The sequence below is a fragment of the Carlito syrichta genome, unplaced genomic scaffold (genome assembly GCF_000164805.1).
Source record: "Carlito syrichta isolate Samal-C Ts95f unplaced genomic scaffold, Tarsius_syrichta-2.0.1 Scaffold314743, whole genome shotgun sequence".
Lineage (NCBI taxonomy): Eukaryota > Metazoa > Chordata > Mammalia > Primates > Tarsiidae > Carlito > Carlito syrichta.
The window spans coordinates 169982-189659 of record NW_007258839.1 but is presented as its reverse complement, the minus strand read 5'-3'; the positions used below and the strand labels follow the sequence as shown (position 1 = coordinate 189659).

General features: G+C 42.6%; 1 protein-coding gene across 3 annotated transcripts in view; it reads left to right on the top strand.

The window, feature by feature from the left end:
• Nucleotides 1-19678, top strand: part of LRRC3B (leucine rich repeat containing 3B) — an 86342-nt gene that overhangs the window by 902 nt on the left and 65762 nt on the right. The window contains exon 1 of one of the 3 annotated variants that reach the window (XM_021719471.1): nucleotides 1-181. The exons of the other annotated variants lie outside the window; for them this stretch is intronic. The gene's annotated coding sequence lies outside the window, so the exon portion shown is untranslated. The remainder of the gene's footprint in view (nucleotides 182-19678) is intronic. 3 annotated transcript variants of the gene reach the window in all.

The following is a 19678-nucleotide window of genomic DNA, read 5'->3' as shown; positions in this document are numbered from 1 at the left end:
GATCTCCCTCCCCGGGAGCCAACAAACCTCCCCGCGACAATCTGAGTGCGTTGGCCTCTTGGGCGGTGACTGAATGGTCAGATCATGGACCAGAGATGCTTCTCTTGGCTCTAAGAGGACTACAGTCCCCTCCCTTCTTTGGAACCCGCTTGGTTCTACACCCCTTCACCTCCGCAGCCAGGTCGGTAGACCCACGCCCACCTTCCCTGCCCGGCACTCGGAAGTCAAGGATGTCACCATAGCCGCAGTGTGGGAAGGGGACCCCTGGTCCCCTGGAGGAGACGTGCGCGGAGTAGGGGGAGTCCCTAGCGCCCCGCAAGTAGGCAGGGGTCCCAACTGGTCGGAAGAGAGCGCAGGAGTGGAGGCTGCGGTGGGAGCCACCCTCCTCCGCCCTCACAAATCGCACCTGGGCGGAGCAAGGGAAGGGGGGGAGCCCTGCGCCTGGCAGGCTCGGAGCGCAGAGCTGGAGGGCGTGCGGGAAACGCAGAGCGACGGGTGTGGGCGGGGGGAGACCCAGCTCTCGGGCCTGGGACCCAGGGCAGAGGGGGGTCGGTTCACCTTGCAGTCCCCAGGTAGATTCCTTGGTGGACGCAGATGTTTTGGTGGATGCAGGAGAGGCTGCTTTCTCCTCTGCACCCCAGCAATCTGGGGTGCAAAACCGTTTGCGGAAGGAGCCTTCACTGCCATTTCTAAGAAGGGGCCCCCTCCCCCACTTTGAGTCCCCAAGCCCTCTTCCTCTCCAGGTGGGGACTACCAGAGACGGGAGGAACCTCACTTAACCCTTCTCTTCCCGAGAAAAGTGGAGGTGCATACCCCTCTCCCAGGGGTGTTTTGGTCCGAGAGCGGATCCTTGGTTCCCACTAGACCCTTAGCAACATTGGGAGGTTGCTTGGGTCTGGAACCCGATACAGTAACCTTCTGGTCCTCTGTTTAGACTTCCCACAGGCAGGCTTTTAAGGGCACAAGCTTCTCTGCCGGTGGCCTTCCTGCTCTCTATCCGTTTAGAAAAAGCAAGATTTAGGGCAGTCCCCTTTGCTGAGTCCCTCGCCTTGGCCAGACTGGAGGAGGTGTCTCATCTCCTGTGCTCCCAGGGAGGAATCCCGAGGCCACTCACAGTGACTCCAGAGGCACCCCTGGAGCAGCCAGCTCGAGCTCCTCTGTCTGGCGGAGGCAAACTCCAGAGCCCCACGGAGCCAACGGGGATTCCCTCCCTAGGTTCCTGCAGTCCTGAACACCCAGGCCACACCCTCTTAGGTCCGGCCTGGTGCTAGAGCACGGGTTATTTCAGAGTTACCTGGAGACCTCAGGTAGCATCTCAGACTTAAAACTTTCACTCCACAGGATTTCCTCTCTGAACCCCCGCAAGATCCTCTTTCTTTCTATGCGTATATCTCCCGGATTTGTGCTCCGGCCATTTTTCTTTTCTTCTTTTTCTTTTTCTTTCTTTCCTTTTTCCTTTCTTTCTTTTTTGCATGTAGAAACAGGTTAGAACATGTCCCGTGGGAACTTGAGGGAAGAATTCAAATCCACACCTAGGCGATTTTTTCACGTTGCTGAACTATTCTGGGGGTACAAGCAGATATAATCAGCGCTGGTCAGCATGTACTGAGATCTTACTATGTGCTAGGCACGCTCTTAAATATTTTATGTGCTCGTGTTAGTTTCAGCCCACACAACAAGCTGGAAAGGCAGGTAAAGCTATTTTTTCTCATTTTATAAGTGAGGAAACCAAGCTGTGAGAAATTAAGTTATTTGCTCATTAACATTCAGCTATTAAATGGTGGGCCTGGTTCCTCTGGTGGGCAAGCACACTGGGTGTGTTTCATGCTCCCAGCCCTATTTGGTACTAAAAACCCTTTGTCTACAAGGAGGTATGAGTGAGGCCCCCAATCCTTTTTCTCCAGACCCCAGGGGCATATCATAATTGGCATTTCCTACTTATGAGCCCCGGGGGCTAGAGTACTGTGGAGACACAGGGGTTGCATATCCCCTGCCTCAGAGAGAGCCTGTTGGGTTGCACCTTGGGACAGCCAAAGGCTCTGACCGGAAACTGATTTACAGAGATGGCTACTGATATTGGACTTCTCTTCACCTTTTTAAATGTGAGGAGAAATGGAAAGAGAGATTCAAATGTGATCGAGATTTGCTCTATAGTGAAACATGAGAAGCAGTTTTAGGTAGCAACTGTATTTTGCAAATGAGGGCCTCTCTGGAGACTGGATCATAGAATGTTAGAGCTAAAAGTGAGCTCAGAAATCATCCTTTCCAATCCAGGCTCAGGGAAGAGATTCAGGGCTGTGCTCAAGGCCACTCCGGTGCATGTGTAGCATAACTAGTGCGAGAACCACTGCCTTTGAACTTTTGGTCAAATAAAGCATGTCTGTGCATAAATAGATTGTGTCCACTGCTGCCGTTTTTTAGCATCTTAAAGTTAATTAGGAAAAAGACTTTTATTTTTTGAAAAGCCTCTTTTGCTTATTTTCCATAAATACTTCTCAATCAACATAACCAGAAAAAGTCTGTATCGTATAATGAATAAGTTACCAACACTGTGCCTCTTTTTGCAAAAAAGAAAGAAAGAAAAAGCAGTAGAATATTTATAAGCCTTCAAATCAACAAAAATTAACTGTGCAACCCTCTGGATGATTCTAAATGAGATTCAGTGGATTTCTCATCATTTTAGCAAAGCCTTTCATCAGATTGAGTAGATCTACCTGCTCTACTTGTGAAAACGTCTGTGAAAATAAAAGAGAATTTTTTTTCCATAAAGTATTTGTGAAAGCAAGGTATAAATTTTTTTTCAGCAGAGGATAAAATTCAATCTATTTCATTGAATACAATGAAATGAATTGGTTAGATTTCTCTTGAATTTCTGACTCTTGGGTTAAACTTTATACTGATGTAAATCTGAAGCAAAACAATGTATTTCTGGTGGATGTACTTGAGCCTTAGAAAAAAAAAACTATTTCTAAGCCACTTACTCACTCACCAAACCCTTTCAACAAAGGAGACTTTTTCAGGCGCTTGGGGATTCGCATAACTAGAAGCATTCTTGTGGGACAGAATTCTAGTTTCTAAGAATACTTTATGTCTTTTCTCTGTAGCTATAATACCAGGATGTCCTCCTCTTGGAGACAAACCATCAAAAAGGGAGCTGGGATGGGAAAAAGCCTGTTTCTCAGAATGACATCAGGGAGGCAGACAGTGGAAACCTGGTGGCTTCTATGTCACCTGGAGCAGAATTTCCATCTCTAATACTGGGGTACACCAAGACCTAGGCCTTGTATAGTGACTGGGATGGAGAAAGAAAAGGTGATGGCGAGGGTCATTGCTGTCAGAGGAGGCATGGGTTGGAGGAAGATGGATAAGAGTCTTGACCCTGAGGGTCCCTGGTTTGACAGAAAGGCCCAGAGATAACCAGCATGCACTAAGAGCTGCTCCCATTCCTCCTTCCTTTCCTACCCTCTATCCCAGTCTGCAGTCTGTGTCAGGATGACTGATTTGAATTTCAGAGCCCTGGTTATCTCAGGGAGAAGCATTCACTTTCTAGAGAATTCATTAGAAATGAATATTGTTTTTATGCAAGTAGGAAAGAATTGTACTCCTGCCCTACTCTTCAGGGAAAGCTGTCCAAAATCAGATCATCCCAGAAGGGTGACCTTCTAGAGGTGGGGACATGGGTTTAGTTGGATGACAGAAGTGTTAAAGAAGAGAGACATAACACTGAAATCAGGTGCATGACAAAATCCAAAAGAAATGGCCGTTGTTCTAGGAACCACTGGAAGGAGAATGCACTAGAGCCTGAGAAGACATCCTGGTTTCTAATCCCTACCTTTTTCAGGGGAGCTGGTAACCTCATCGTATGCATGGAGCCCAACCCCCTCAACACCTGTGTGGTGTAGCATCAAACATTCCATACGACTCTTCTGCTGGGACAATTTTTTTGGTGTATATTAATCTTATATTGTATAAATATGAGTTTGTTGACATTTAGAATGACAATTACTAGTAAACAACACACTCTGAGACAAAGAATATGAAAAAATTAAAAAGTTTAAGCAAATAGATATGCTTATGCAATACATAGTGTGAGTTAAAATTCCCATTTGGGGTTAGATATTTTAAAATAAAGAATATTCAAGACCCAGAACATCCGACCTTGACTATTTTTAATAACAAGTGAAGCCAAATGATAAGGTTCTGTAGAAAGGGCTTGAAGAATATATTGAAAACCAAACAAAAGACCAAAGTAGAGGCTAAGAAGCTTTACCCTTGTGGATTTTATTTTGAATAAATATATAATCCCTTAATCTATATTTAGATTTGAATAATCCATAAGATTAATAAATCTTCTATTCATTTTATCTGTACATTTTGACTTTGATGAACTCTGTTTGATAAATGGTTTGAAACCTTGACAGACGCTCTTATATCTGAAATAGTATACTTTATAAAACTTTAGTGAATTGATACATCTCATCATGACATATGAAATGGCCATTTCATATGAGAAGGAAATCTGGAATCTTCTAGGCTGATAGGCTTGAAGTCACTATTTCCCCACAGGCAGTAATAATAGTAATAGTAAGGGGTATATGACTCTTTTAAAATAAATAAATGAATAACTGCTGAAGAAAGACCCACCCCCAATAAAAACAGATTTTATTCTTTAAGAGGATAAGTGAAAAGATTAGCAAAGGTTACAAAATGTATGGTTTCATTTTATCCTAAGCTCTCTAAGCCACGTTTTATGTTAATACTTACACAGTGCAAATGTCACTACATTTTCAGACCGTTTTTTAAAAATTGTTTTAGGTGCCTTTTGTTAGAAATAAAACAGAAAACAAATATTTAAACCATGTGAAGCTATTCTCAATCATGGAGTCATACTTGACAAAGCAGTAAGTATATTTTCAAATACAGGTTTATTTGTTTGTTTGTTTTTCTCTTTCCCTCCTCTTCCTTCTTTCTCTTTTCCTGCTGTCGCTCTTCTCTCTCTCCCTCCCTCCTTCCTTCTTTCCTTCCTTCCTTCTTTTCTTTCTCCCTTCCTTCTTCCTTTCTTCCTACCCTCCTTCTTTCCATTTTTAGTAGAATAAGTCTTGATAGAAAAAGGATTCAGCACTTTACTGGGAAAGACTGTTATTTCAGTACAAATATGTCTCCTGGTGAGGGCAGTTCTGAAGATACAGTGTACTTTTATATCTGTCCAGACTTAAAGCACAAAAGACATGAGGTCACGTGACTTTATCCCAGTCTTCTAACTTCAGCTCTGCTTTGAGAAACAGTTGTTGGATAGGCCTGCTTACCGAAGGCTCTCCTGTTAGCAGTGACTAAGCAGTATGCTTTCCTGTGCTACACTGGGAATTGATGTACTGAGCAGAGAGTCTTGGTCTAGCCTGCTGATCTGCCCATCAGGGATTATCAAGAGGAATCCTTTCCACCCTTTCCATGGTTACGTTTAAGCTCGGTGTTTCAAAGCTTTTATCTTCCTGCTATGGAGTGTTGTGTAGTCATTTACTGGGGTGGCCAGTTTGTTTTCATTGAATCTCAGAAGCACTATCCATTGATAAAATGAATAATATTCTCAAAGGACAAGTGTAGTATAGACTTTTGGTACCCAAAGCATCTGCTACAGACCCTAAGAAAAAGGGATGGTGTGTGGCCAACCAGGTCAGGAAGGCCAGTTGAGAAAGGCCGGGTCAGGAAAGCCAGCAGCAGGAAAGCCAGCAGCAGATAGGAGAGGAAAAGGAGTAGAGAGGTGTGACAACAAGGGAAAACACCACTGGAAGTAAGATAACCCAGCAATTAGCACAGGAAGACTAAGAGATAGCAGATAGTAAACCTGAATTAAGGGATAAGGGGGAAGGAGGCCTAAGAATAAGAGAAGACAGAGAATGGCGTTAACAAAGATCTTAGAAAGAAGAGCTGCACAAAGAAACAGAATGTGCTAACTAATTTTTAAAAGTCTAGATCAACTCAAAGACAGGCGGACTCCTCAGCCAGAGGGCATGGTCTCCCCCTCATATTCCAGAACACCTCATTAATGTGGCCTCTCAATCACCAGGCCAAGGACTTCTATTCTTATTGACCGCATGGTGCCATTTGGCCATCTGACAAAACCTGGGGCCCCAGCATGTTGTATTTAAATGCATAAAATACGGTGCATAAAGCATAAACCAATTTTATTGAAATTCCTATTTATCTACTTATAAAATAAGCCACTATTACGTATGTCTGCTTCCTAGTTATCAGAAAATGGCTTCAGTGCAGGCAGGTGAGTGGAGACCCATGGGGAAAGGCCAGCATAACAAGATCTGGAGATGAGATTAATGGCCACCATTATTTCAAAGTAGAGATGAGCAAAAAATGCCACTGTGAGATAATGGTAGCAACTGCATTGTGATGTTAAAATACCTGATTGATATTGGTGGCAAAATCACTGGTACTCCTACTGCATTGGGAGTTTATGGCTCACATTCATAATGGAATGAAATGCTACATTGCTGCTTCAGGTTAATGAACCAAGTTGTGACTTTTTTCCCATTCAAGTTTATAGATTGCTTGAATTCTGCTGGCCACTGCCTTAGAGATCTATGGCCCTAAGAACTCCAGGTGAGGGTGACCATGTAATTTATCATCTGCCGTTGGGACATTTCAGAGAATGAAAGGGATCTTAGCTGTTTCTCCCAGGCAGTAGGTATAAATTGGGATGGGTCTGGGCAATGGCAACATAGAGCCCATCTAGCTGCTTTAGCTTTCTGGGATCTTTCTCCTCAGACCTGTTTTCATTTCTCTGGGTCAGGGAATTGGCTTTATCTGATTCAATCATAGGGATCAAGGCTCTGGATACTGATGGAGACTGGGAAGTAAAGAAGACCTTTGGCTAAAAGAGGGTCCCATGTCAGGACCACAGCCCAGCTATGGGATACCTTGGATATGGGCTTCTTTGGATAAGCAATAGCCTCCTGGATCCCGGCCAAATGAACATTGGCTTGCATTTGAGGTTTCAATGCCCCCCTTGGCTGAGTTTCCTGTAGCTTTGAAAGATATCACCTGAGGTGAGGGAGAATTATCAGACTACATTACATTTCAGCCAAAAGTTTCAACTTCCCCTTCAACAATGTTTTAAAAACAGAGCTACCACAATTATTTTTCAAGGTTTTACTTCCTTTCCCTGCCCACTTCCTAGTTATCAGGAAATGACCTCGGTGCAGGAAGGATGGAGACCCATGGGAAAAGGCTGACATGAGAAGATTTCTTAAAGTAGATAATAAGGTCTTGGGAATTGAAGAGGAGTGTTTCCCAAACAGATGACTAATATTGTCCACTGTTGGGGAAAGATGACAGAATGTCCCTGCTCCTGGAGAGTAGTGTGTTTTTGTCTGCTGTAACTGGTGAAATGGAACCTCCTTAGTAGTAGAAGAAGAAGAAAAATACTCTTCTAAGAAAATCTTTGACTTTGCAGGGGGAGGCAACATCTCAGAAAAATGCCCTCTTTTTGTGTGCCTGTAGACTATTTGATGGGAACTAGGCAACTTGTTTCTAGTTCCAGCTTTAGTTCTAACCAGTTCTGTGCTCCTAGGCTGTTCAAGGCTACAGGGAACTTAGCCAAGGGGGCCACTGAAAGTTAAAATGCAAGCCAATGTTCATTTGGCCAGGAATCCAGAAGGCTATGACGGATCTTAGACTCTGTTTCCCCAATAAGAGAATGATTGGAAACTAAATGGTTTCTAAAGCTGCTTCCAGCTCTATGGTTTAATGCCAAAGATGTGTCTGATAGTGTTTTATTTATACTTTATATGATGACCTCCCTGTTAAGTTGATTCAGACTCACTTCTTTGCTTAGGTTTTCAAGCCCGTACATGATACAGATCCAAAAGTGCTAGATGGGCACTTTACAATTCTCCTGGAGCATTTCTGGGAGCCTAGAATAAAGAGATAGGAGGGGAAAGGGGGGGATGCAGAGGAAAGAATGACTGACCAGGAAAGAGACAGGGAAGGAAAGATGTGAAACAATTGATAAATTTCCTTGTAGCAGTAATTGTCATGCAGGTAAGATACCGGGAGGTGAAGAAAGGTTCCTAAAATTTTGACCATGTGTCTATCTTGCATCCAACCCTTTATAACCGTATGATCATATCACTGTCTCTGCTCAAAACCTTTAAATTACTCCTGGTGGCATATAAAAGGATTGCATCTTCTGTGTGATTTCAAGGGGCCTTCATCTCCTAGCTGTTACCTGTCCTTTTGTCTGTCATTGTCCTTGGGATACCCCATGCCCTGGTGCGTTAGAACTGGCCTGTACCAACAATTATCCACATTTTCTCTCTCCAACTCTGTTCAGAGATATCATGCTGGTATCTTGAATTCAGCCATGGTAGGAGTATTTACATTACAAAGTAGACTGTTTTCCCCAGAAAGCTGGTTATAAAATCAACCAGCACACACCACTGCCCGTGCCCCACCAAAAGGCTCGAAGTTCCGGAATCATTAAGTACTTTTTTACATCCCTCTCCATTTACTATTCCCTGTTCCTGACAGTGCATCTACCCTTCCCTCCCTCCTTCCCGCTTTCTTTTCTTCTCTCTCTCCCTTCCTTCCATCTAACAATTCATGTACTTATTCATCCCCTCACCTATCCAAAGGTAGCCAGGCTATATTCTAATTCTTCTTCTGCCATTCAATAACTGAGACAGTGATTGGGAAAATTTTTCTAATCTTGACTATGCCTCAGTTTTCTCTATGTGAAATGGGTATAATAGTAGGTCGTTGCGAGACTTAAATGGATTAATATGAGTAAGGTTCTTTTAACAGTGTCTGGCACATGATAAATATTTTTTAGGTCATTATTGGTAGTAATGAGCAAAACATTATTGATTGCTTACTGTATGCCCGGCACTGAATATGCACCTATGAAAAGAGGTTCAATAAAATAAGCACAAGAAAATGCTCAAGAACCCTGACGAAAGCCTGTCCAGTTATAGGAATACCAGACTGGACTTCATGAAACCAACAGCATTTGAGTGGAATCCTGAAAGATGATCACACATACCCACCAAATTGACAAGACTGGCAGAGCATATCAAGGGGGAGGGAAATCACAGGAGCACAGCTACAGAAGAGAAAGCAAAATGAATCGCTTGTTAAGGTTTTGTGTAGATGAGTATGAGACCATGGAGAGAGAGGAGGTCTTTGATGAGATTGGGGTTATGGCAGCATCCTCCAGGAAGTGAGCTGGAGTCTGCTTTTAGTCCTATCATTCTGTTACCCGTACCAGTATCAGTCTGAACTCTGACTTTTTCAAAATATGTCAAAAATCCAGATTTTTATGTGAAAACTCCTGGTGTTTGGAAGAACTAATTCAATTAAAACATAGTAGAAGTAATTCAGTTAAAAACAAAATAAGACGAAAACCAAAACAAAACACATCTGCAGGCTATATTCAACCATCCACAGAAAGGCAGAGTTCTGGGTTCCCAAGCTTGTTTAAAGATAGAAAAAGATTTGCAAGGGAAATTCCGGATTTTGACTATGATTGTGCCATTAGCTGTGTGGCCACACATGAGAGTTTCTTAAGCTCTAGGAGCCTCGGTTTTCTGCCCGATGGCTACATGTCTAGTCTTTCATACCTTGCTGTGAGGAGCCTTTGGGATGATGGAGATAAAAACCCTTGCACAGAACCAGACAAGTCTTCGAGTTGTTGGTAGGCCCTAGTCTACTGTGACAGAGACACATACTCAGTACAACCCCACGCGTGGTTTAAGTCACTCAAAGATAACTGAATGTCCTCACGTGCCTTGTTAATTTTAAGAATAGATGGGGGAAGAAAAACGTAGGTGTATTTTCCCCCCTTTCTTCTGTTAAAAACATCACAAGGAGCTTGATGTTTCGTTTTGAAAATCTGTGTGTCAAAGATTCTGCTAAGAGTTATTGATTGATTTTGCATGGTTTCAAGATGACAGGGAAAACGTGCACTCCACCTCTAAGTGGTGCATGTTGATTGTTTCTTTGAGATGTGGGGAGGTTTCTCTGAAAAAAATCAGCCACCCTAGTTGTTAAGGTTAAGTCAAAATCTGCACTTGTATTTGTATAATTTTCCATCTTTTGATCCTTTTCCATTCAGGCTGACTTTGATCATACAGGCTTTTAAGGAAATGCTCAAACCCTAGAAAAGTCAAGTTATTTCTAGTTGAGGGCTGAGCTTGGGGGATGTTGCTTTGACACTGCTGAGAGTTGGCTATGTACCCACTCTGCTTTATCAGGCCTGGTTAAAAGCACTCTGTAATTGCAGCTTTGCAAAAACTGCAGGCTTATTATAATACATTGAAGGTTGGTGCTGTCTGATTTGTGTTATCTTTATTTGTTTTGTTGTATTGCCTGATTGAACTTGAACATAAGAAGTTTCAAAGATGCAAGAAGTCCTTAAAGTGAGGATACCTGACTTACAAGAGCACATTTGTTATGGATTTGGGCTCCACTGCAGAGATTTGACCAACTCTTCTTCAGGAGCTGGCCTGAACTCACTCTCCTCTAAGTCCCAAGCCTCCTGGGTCTCCGGACTGAGGTGTCTGGTGCCTCAACAGCTCCTGCTCTCCAAAGGTCTGAGATCCTGTTCCCCTAACCACTGCAGAAGCCCAGAGGAGCCCAGGTTCCACTCCCCTAAGTGGATTTAAAATGCCTTGGTCTACTGAACTAACATTATGGGTGAAATATCACTTTTGCTGCTAGGTGGATTATCAAAGTCCTAACCCCAATGTGATGGCAAAGGAGATAGGGCCTTTGGGAGATAATTAGATTTAGATGAAGTCATGTAGGTAGGGGTCATCATGGTGGGATTAGTGTGGTTATAAGATGAGACACTGTAGAGGTTGCCTCTCTCTGTCTCCTCTCATGCACCAAGGAAAAGCCATGTGAGGACACACATGGGAGAAGGCAGCTGTCGGCAACCCAAGAAAAGCGCCCACACCAGCCATCAACCCTGCTGGCATCTTCTCCAGAGCTGTGAGAAATAAATTCCTGTGGCTTAATCCACCCAAGTCTATGGTAATTTGCTATGGCAGCCCAAGCTAAAAGAGGAAGCTACCATAGGTTAGCCTGGGCAACTAGCTACCTTGCGAACATCTCTTGGGATAGAAATGTACTATTTATTTTTGTATCTGACATATCATAGACACTCCACTACCTGATGAATGAATGAACACTAATTAATGGAGTGAAAAATGTCCAGCTTATATACAAACATGTAGAGGCAATTTATTCTAATATGTGGACTTTCTGCAATCATGGAATTGTGATTTGAGATAAAGAAAAAATACATTTTTTAGGGTATTTTATATGTACGTATACACACCCCAAGATGTTAACAGCCTCTACTTTTTTGGCTAGCTCTCCCCGTGGAGACATAATGATAGTAAAATAAATATAGTCAGCATTTATTTACCCAGCATGCAAGTAAGTGGATGTTTCTATTATTCTTATTTACCCAGCATGCAAGTAAGTGGCTGTTTCTAAGCATTTGCAATTTCATCAAGGTCTCCTAAACTATTTTCAATAAAGAGATGCTGGGTTGGGCAGCTGACCTGCCAAAACCTAATTAACTTGAGATCAGTAAAATAAAAAGTAAGGGAATCACATAGGAAGGGACTTCTGATATCCCATTTAACTTGAGATAACCCATGGGCAAGTTGCCATAGAAGGTTGTGATTTTTCTGACAAAAATGGTGACTTTAAGACTGTTTCCTGTTGCTCTTGGAAATTCCTCAGACACTACGAGGAGTGTGCTCCATGGCTTTTGCCATTCGAGAATGGGAAGCAATTTCCTCAAGATGCTACTCATCTTTATTCATATCTGGATGCAGATGAGTTCAGAATGTGTGGGTGTGGGAGTTGAAACGTCTGAAGTGCTTAGGTAACAGTTGGCATGCCAGTTGTGTAATGAAGAATATGTATTGACAATATTAAATTGTGGGCTGAATCTCGTTTTTTGGTGTTTAAAAAAAAAGAAGAATGAAATGTCTAAAAGTGACAGTGTTGTTGTTATGCCAGGGGTGTTTCTAAATGTTGAGACAACAGTGCTGAGAAATATGGGCCTCCAATATGCGTCACTTTCTTCTGCCCAGCCTGGGTTTACTGTGGAAACCCCACAGAGCTTTCATTTTAACTGGAAGGTACTGTAGTGTTTCTAAGTATGCGTTCATTTTGTATTCAGGTGACTGAGGGACATAACATCAGTCATAACAGGTAAGTTTAATTCACTTTTCATATGGAAGGTGGAAGCACTAACTGGTTTCAAGAAAAAATAGTGATAATTTATTGAGTTACTAGGAAGTTGCTGTTTGTTTCACAACCTCCAACACCTCAAAGTTGCCATCAACTTCTATGGCTTTCTCAGGTGGAATTGTGTGCTATGACTTCTTTTAGAAGGTGTTGAACCTTTTCTACTTGATCTTTTCTTTGTGCTGACAGCAATGGAAAGTTCTTTTTTACTCAGTAAGTAGAAGTGTGAACACTACTGTGACCAGTGCTAGGTAACATTTGTGGACTCTGTGGATAGTAAGTGTCTCTAGAGTACGTGGATATCCAGGTCCTAGATTAGTCGTGAAATGCCTAGCGTGAGGGTTTTAGTTATTTTTCCTGCTATGGATCTCTTTAGCAGTCTGATGAAGCCTATGTACCCCTTCTCAGAATAATATTTTTACGTGTTAAAAATTAAGAACATAGGATTACAAAGAGGAAAAAAAGTAACTCAAAGCACACTGAATCTCACAGAATTTATAACATTGAGCACAGCTAACATCATTGCCCAATGTATCATCAATAATAATTTTAAAATTACTTTAAATAACACACTTCAGTAGTTTGCCTCACCATCGGATGTGTTTGAATTTGCCTTGTAACCCCTCTGACTATCATATTTCAAAAGACAATGGTAACCTATGAGGAATTAAAAATTTTCATTTCAGTGGTTCTGTTTTGCAAAGCTATAACAACTAATTTTTATGACTTAACTTGTTTCCATGTGTTGATGAAGAACAAACCAGTATAAATAAGGAAGACCATTAAGCGTCATAGATGTCTGGATCACGAAGGTGAGAAGATGCATCTTCTGCCTTTTGTAACTGAATGACTACCAAGTGAAGAGTTGACTGGTACTTCTCTCTGTATATGATGAGGTACTATGGTCAGGAGTAATTAACTATCATGATTATAATGTTGTGATATGCATAAATGATATTTCAGGATTTCTGGGATAACTGTATCGTCACATTTTAAAAGCTGTGATTTTTATGGGTGTGCCACAGGTACTAGTAATGGTAGTATAGTCTGTTGTCTGCCTTTAGAATGGTAGGAAATGGCAAGTTTTAGTTGGAAGATGATGGGGAAAAAATCAGAAAAGATCCTATGTAGTTGTGAATCTCCTGCTTTCTAACCAATGGCCTTGTTGGGGGACTATGGACCTCAATTTAAAAAGCCTCTGTCTCAAGATGTGAATCAACAAATCAACCCCCAGTGACATGGAAAATAACAACCAAACAGTTGTCAGACAGATGAGACCTGTAGATGGGATTATAAAAGAATGGCATTTTCTGTTTATTGATTTATGTAACCAACAAGCCAGAATTCAACCTAAGTTGACTTCATCACTAGTCCCTTTGAAGATAGATGCTGTTGCCTTTATCCTAAATAGTGTTGGGTATTCTTTGGGAGCCAGTGGTATACTATTTTGAATATTCTCATCAGTGTTCATTCTTAAACTGTTTTGAAGCGGGCCAAAGTGAGATTGCTCCACGTAGAGGGCAGCCAGGGTATATAAACACCAAGATGGGACTTGTAAGTCCTAAGGCTTCTTTTTGGAAGGGGCTCATAAGTTCCCTTGAAGACTGCTATAGCAGGTGAAGGCAAGGTAAGGATGAGACCCAGCAAAGACTGCGTTTCACAAATGATAGCAATTTGGATTCTTTTCTTTTCATTTTTTGTTTTAAAGATGTAGGGTACAATTCAGGATTAGATACACATGTGGACATCGCACAGGTAAAGTTTGGGCCTCCCTTTGGTCCCCACTTTGCCTGGTTTGAGATCAGATACCCTTGTTGATGTTGTGTGCTTCCCCTATCCCCCACCCCCGGCAATATCCCGCTACTGCAAATCCCTTTCTTATAGACTTATAGTAACTGTTCAGGGTAGCATATTTGGATTCTTACAGCTTATCATCCCTCAGGGTGACAGCCTTATGGAAGGAACCTAATTTCCCTCTATAAAGTAATGTTCCAAGATAGTTCAAATACTCAATGATAGCATTCAATAGTCACATTTTATACAGTCTTGAATACAGCTATACTGTTCAATGGAAATATAATACTAGCCACTTATGTAATTTTAAAATTTTCCAATAACTACACGAAGCATGTAAAAAGAAAAAGGTAAAATTAATTTCAATAATATACTTAACCCAATATATTCAAAATTATCATTTAGCATATAACCCAATTAAAATATATTGAACTTTATACACACCATGTCTTTGAGATCTGGTGTTGTATTTTATGCTTACAGTACCTTGCACTTTGGACACTGGATTTTCATCAGAAATACTTGACCTATATTTAGATCCCATAAAATTTACAGTTAAAAAAAACAGGTTAACAAGTTGTTCCAAATATACTTCCATGCCATATGCTTCTGTGCTAGTATTAAAGTCAGGTTCTATGAGGTTTATTTGAAATAATTCACAGAAGATTGAGAAGCAACATATATTTGATTCAAGTTAAGTAATACTGATACCATTTTAAGTCACAAACCTACTCTAAAAGGATGTACAATAAGATTCTATTTAATAAATATAAATTTCAAGAAGATGCAAAAAAAATCCAATTTGTTCCAAACATATTTAAACATGTGCCAGTGAGTGAATTGAGTATTCATTTTTAAATTTAAATTAATTACAGTTAAATAAAATGGAATCGTTTATTCAAATTTAAATGTGCCATTTAGTTCCGCCATCACACTGGCCACATTCCAAGAGCTCAGTAGCCACATGTGGCTGGTGGATAACAAGACAGATATAAATACATGGAAAACAAATGGGGAGGGGTCCATGGATACAACATAGACTTTTAAACTCTCTGGGAAAATGAGAGTCATACCTGTTCTTCCAGTTGTTGTTTTGTTTTTGAATCAGGATCTCACCCTGTCGTGCCCAAGCTGGAGTGCAGTGGCAGGATCACGGCTCACTGAATGTCTTGACTTCCCGAGCTCAGGCCATCCTTCGGACTTAGCATCCCAAATAGCTGGGACTACAGGCATGTTTTGATTTTCTTGTAGAGAGGCCTTACTATATTACCTAGGTTGATGTTGAACTCCTGTACTCAAGTGGTCCTCTTGCCCGGGCCTCCCTAAATGCTAGGATTATGGGTGCAAGCCATTGAACCTAGCCAGTTTTTGTTGTCTTTTTTGTGAATCACTTCTTTTAGTCTTTTTGTTTATCCAGTATTTTTTCAAAAGCTCCCCATCTTCTCTTTAGAAGCCTTTCATATGATCCTCCCAAAGGGCCTTCCTAATGAGTATTTATTATTTACATCCAGGGACACCATATGGTCTCTTCATAGACAGACGGTTTCAGAGACCTGTTTAGATGACTCAAGGAAGACAGGGAGTTAATGTCTGTACCCCAAATCATGACAAATAGGCAGCTACACCCCAGGAGTAAATGTTCCTGACTCTGAGTCTCACTGGACATCCACCGCTTTTGAAGGGCCTCTGATTCTGATTCTGAAAATTTGGGGTGGGGCCCAGGAAACTACATTTTTATCAAGTTTCCTTTGCTTCCCCCACCCTCTTCACTAAGTGATTCAGAAAAGCCTAATTTAAGAACGATTACCCATAGCCGGGCGTGGTAGTGCGCGCCTGTATTTCCAGCTACTTGGAAGGCTGAGGTGGAAGGATCGCCAGAGTCCAGCAGGTCAAGGCTGCAGTGACTGGAAGCGGCCACTGTACTCCAGTATGGGTGACAGAGTGAGACTCCAACTCAAAAAAAAAAAAGAATGATTACCCAAAACACCACTCTTTCCACTGTATTATTTTAAACCAGGGGTTCTCCAGGTATCTTCTGTGGACCCCCTTTGTGAAAACACCCCGTGTTCTGTTAAAGTGAGGAGCTCTAGGCCCTGCTCCCAACCTGTTAAGTCAGAATATCTGGAAGTGTGGCACTAGGAATCTATGTTAAAAAAAAACCCTCCTAAGTCAATCTTATGCCCAATAAACTCAACAAACCCCGGCTTTACGAAGACCCCAATTTAGTAAAATAGAATTCTTTAATCTCACCCTTTGTTATTCATCCTCTTTTCTAACTCCTGACATTTAAAAAGCCACAATGTCATATTTTTTCTGACAGGGAATACCAATATTTAGATTGTAAAATCCCGTCTCTGATCTCAGAGAGCTTGCAGACAGGAGGGAGAGACAGACTTGTGAAAAATTGAGTTCATATAGGGCATTTCAGGTAGGGGGCTTCGTTTGTACACTGGGTGAAGTGAGGACATGAGGAAGATGAGAGAGTCATATGCCTTGGATTATGAGATGGTGCAATGGCTGAAAAAGGCTTCAGGGATCTTGAGTTGATTCAGGAGAGATGAAATTGGTGCTCTGCCAGACAGATAGAAGTGGGGAAGGACACTTGGAGACTTTGTATGAATTAAGGTGTGAACAGGGAAGCAGAGCCACTATGAATGGCATGGAATAAGGAATTTATTGCTCAAATCAGACTTTTCACAGTTGTGCGGAATAGTCAGGATGCCGAGGTCTGGCAGGGCACAGGTGATGTGCAGAGAAAAATCACCACGCAGGGACCATGAAGGGAGCTGGTGTGAGATCTATGGAAGGCATCGCCTCCCTCCTACTACTGGTGATGGGCCTGAAGTCGCTTTAGGTCAGCAGGGCCCAGAGGAGAAGAAATCAGGTCTGTTAAGAGGAGAAGAGCAAGGGCAAACTGGAACCTGTGAGGATGAACTGGGACCTGTGTCGCAGGGGCGCTCAGGTGACCCAAAGGAAGAAAAGACCTGTGCCTTTTCCCCCAGAGCTGCACACACAGACTCAGAAACTGAGGGTGGAGACTCTGGGAGACTTGGGAGAGCTGTGGGCCTATGAGTGCCCTCGCCAGCAGGGCAAGCCGGTAGATCCAGCAGCGGTGTGTGTCAGCTGGGATGGTCAGTGCCTTCCAGATGCAATGCTGTGCGTCGCATCCGCACTTCTCCATCTTGGGCTGACTTCTCCCATGGCCAGCCTTGACTGGATTCCCATAGGGAAAGGAAATCTGGGAAACAGTCTAATTTACCCAAGTTAACTCAATACAGAAGCAATGTAGTTGGCCCAGGAAACCAGTGCTGGGGGCAATGGGAGGGAGTGCGGGCATGTTGGAGCGTGGGAGTAACGTGATGAGGCAGTGTGTTATCCCATGTGGAGAGGGACAGCCGCAATGGATGTCCTTGAGGGCCCTGTAAATAGTATGGACTTCATCCTCCATCTATCAATGGGTTAAAATAGAGGATGAATTTTGCTTTCAAAAAAATCACAGCCGGGCTCGGTGGCTCAGCTTGTAATCCCAGCACTTTGGGAGGCCGAGTGAACTGCCTGAGCCCGTGGGTTCGAGACCACCCCAGGCAACTTGATGAGACCTCGTGTCTATAATAAATCAAAAATTATCCGGGCGTGGTAGCACACACCTGTAGTTCCAGCTACTTGGAAGGCAGAGGCTGAAGGATCAGGGAGCCCAGCAGATCAATGCTGGTGTGGCTGTGAGTGTGCCATGGCACTCCAGTCTGGGTGACAGAGTGAGTTCTAACTTTAAAAAAAAAAATCATTCTGATACCCATGTCAGTAGTTTTTTCATATCAGAAACCTTTTTGACATCAGAAACCTTTTAGATGCTCAGTAATTACAGAAGATCTCAAAGAGTTTATGTTTAAATGGGTTATACTTATCCATATTAACCATGTTAGAAATTAAAACCAATAATCTTTTTAAAGTTTATTAATTCATTCAAAAGAAAAATAACACATCCAGTACATGTTAACATAAAAGCACATTTTACAAAAAATAATTATATTTTCTAAAACAGAAATAATTCAGTAAGAAGAGTGGTATCCTCATTCATTTCTGCACATCTCTTTCGTGTCTGGCTTAATAGAAGCCAGTTGAATTCTCACATCTGCTTCTGCATTCACTACCCTAAAAGACTATGTCAGGAAGCCTTCCGAGAACTCCCTTCTATGCTTGTGAGAGAATGAGAATAGAAAAGGCAAGTCACATTGTGATAGCATTGTGGAAAGAGCCTGCAAGGGTCTTGAGGCCTCCTGCAGTCCCTGGGCATCACTTTGAGGGCCACTGGTGTGATGTAGAGAGTACCATTGTAACAGCTTAGGGGAAAAGGAGAGAGCCTGCACCAAACTGTATCCACAGGGAAGGAGAAGAGGATGAATGGGAGAGAAGCTAAGGAGATAGATGTGACAGAATTTAATCACGGATAAGATGTGGAGATGGAGGGAAGGACAGAGTTCCTGAGCTGGTCCTGGCCAGTGGGTACTTGCATGTCTGCAGCTGCAGGTACAAGCATGAAGGGTGGTCACCACCCACCACATCACCAGTCAGATCTGTGGTCGAAAGGAGGTAGGAAGTCCTGTCCCAGAATAATGACTAACCTCTTATAGTTTGACTACACACGGGCAGGAATTAAGGTGGGCAATTCAGCTGTGAGCTGGCCCAACCTGCACACGTCACATATGTGTGGGACATGGGAAAAGTGATTGGACAGTGAGATGCAGAGATGACATGGAGTGAAGTTTGCAAAATGTCCTTGGGGCTGGACTCATTTGTGGTTGCAGGAGCACTGGAGAGGGACTCAGAAAGCCCTCAGTATATGGACATGCATGGTGGAAAGATCTATGGAAGGTATCATCTCTACTGCTGATGATAGACCTAAAGTTGCTTTAGGTCAGCAGGGCTCAGAAGAGAAGAAATTAGGATTGTCATGAGGCACATATGTGTGTATGGCATGCTTACGTAGGTGGTTTTATATATAAATGGCTGTCTCAGCCCAGGACTCAGCATGGGTGGGAGAATGAGCTGGTCTGGGCATCTGGAGTTGTGGATGCAGCTCCTGCTTTGCCACTCACTAGCTGTCATCTTGGACAACTCAGCAAGGATCTCTGGCCCTCAGTCTTCTTGGCTGGGAAACGTGGAGGCTGTGCATTGTCAGGAATCTTGTGATCTGATATGCCTCTTTGACAGGCCACAAAGCATGATCTTCTGGAGGACACGGGAATTCCATCACTGTCAGAGTTTGCCTGACTAGCATTTTCTTGAGCCCCTGTTTAGCCTTGCCCATTGAATGATTTGGAAATCAATGAGGATGTAATCAATCTGATGTCAGGGGACTGTATATAGCACTGTGTATCTCAGGAATCTCAAGTCTTGTCATTTGTTTGGATGTGGTTCCCAGTTTGGCCGGGCAACCTTGGCACTTCTTTGTCTCCTTAGTTCTTTTTTTTCTTTTTTTTTTTTGAGTTGGAGTCTCACTCTGTTACCCAGACTGGAGTGCAGTGGCCGCTCCTGGCGACCGCAGCCTCGACCTGCTGGGCTCCAGTGATCCTTCCGCCTCAGCCTACTGAGTAGCCGGAATTACAGG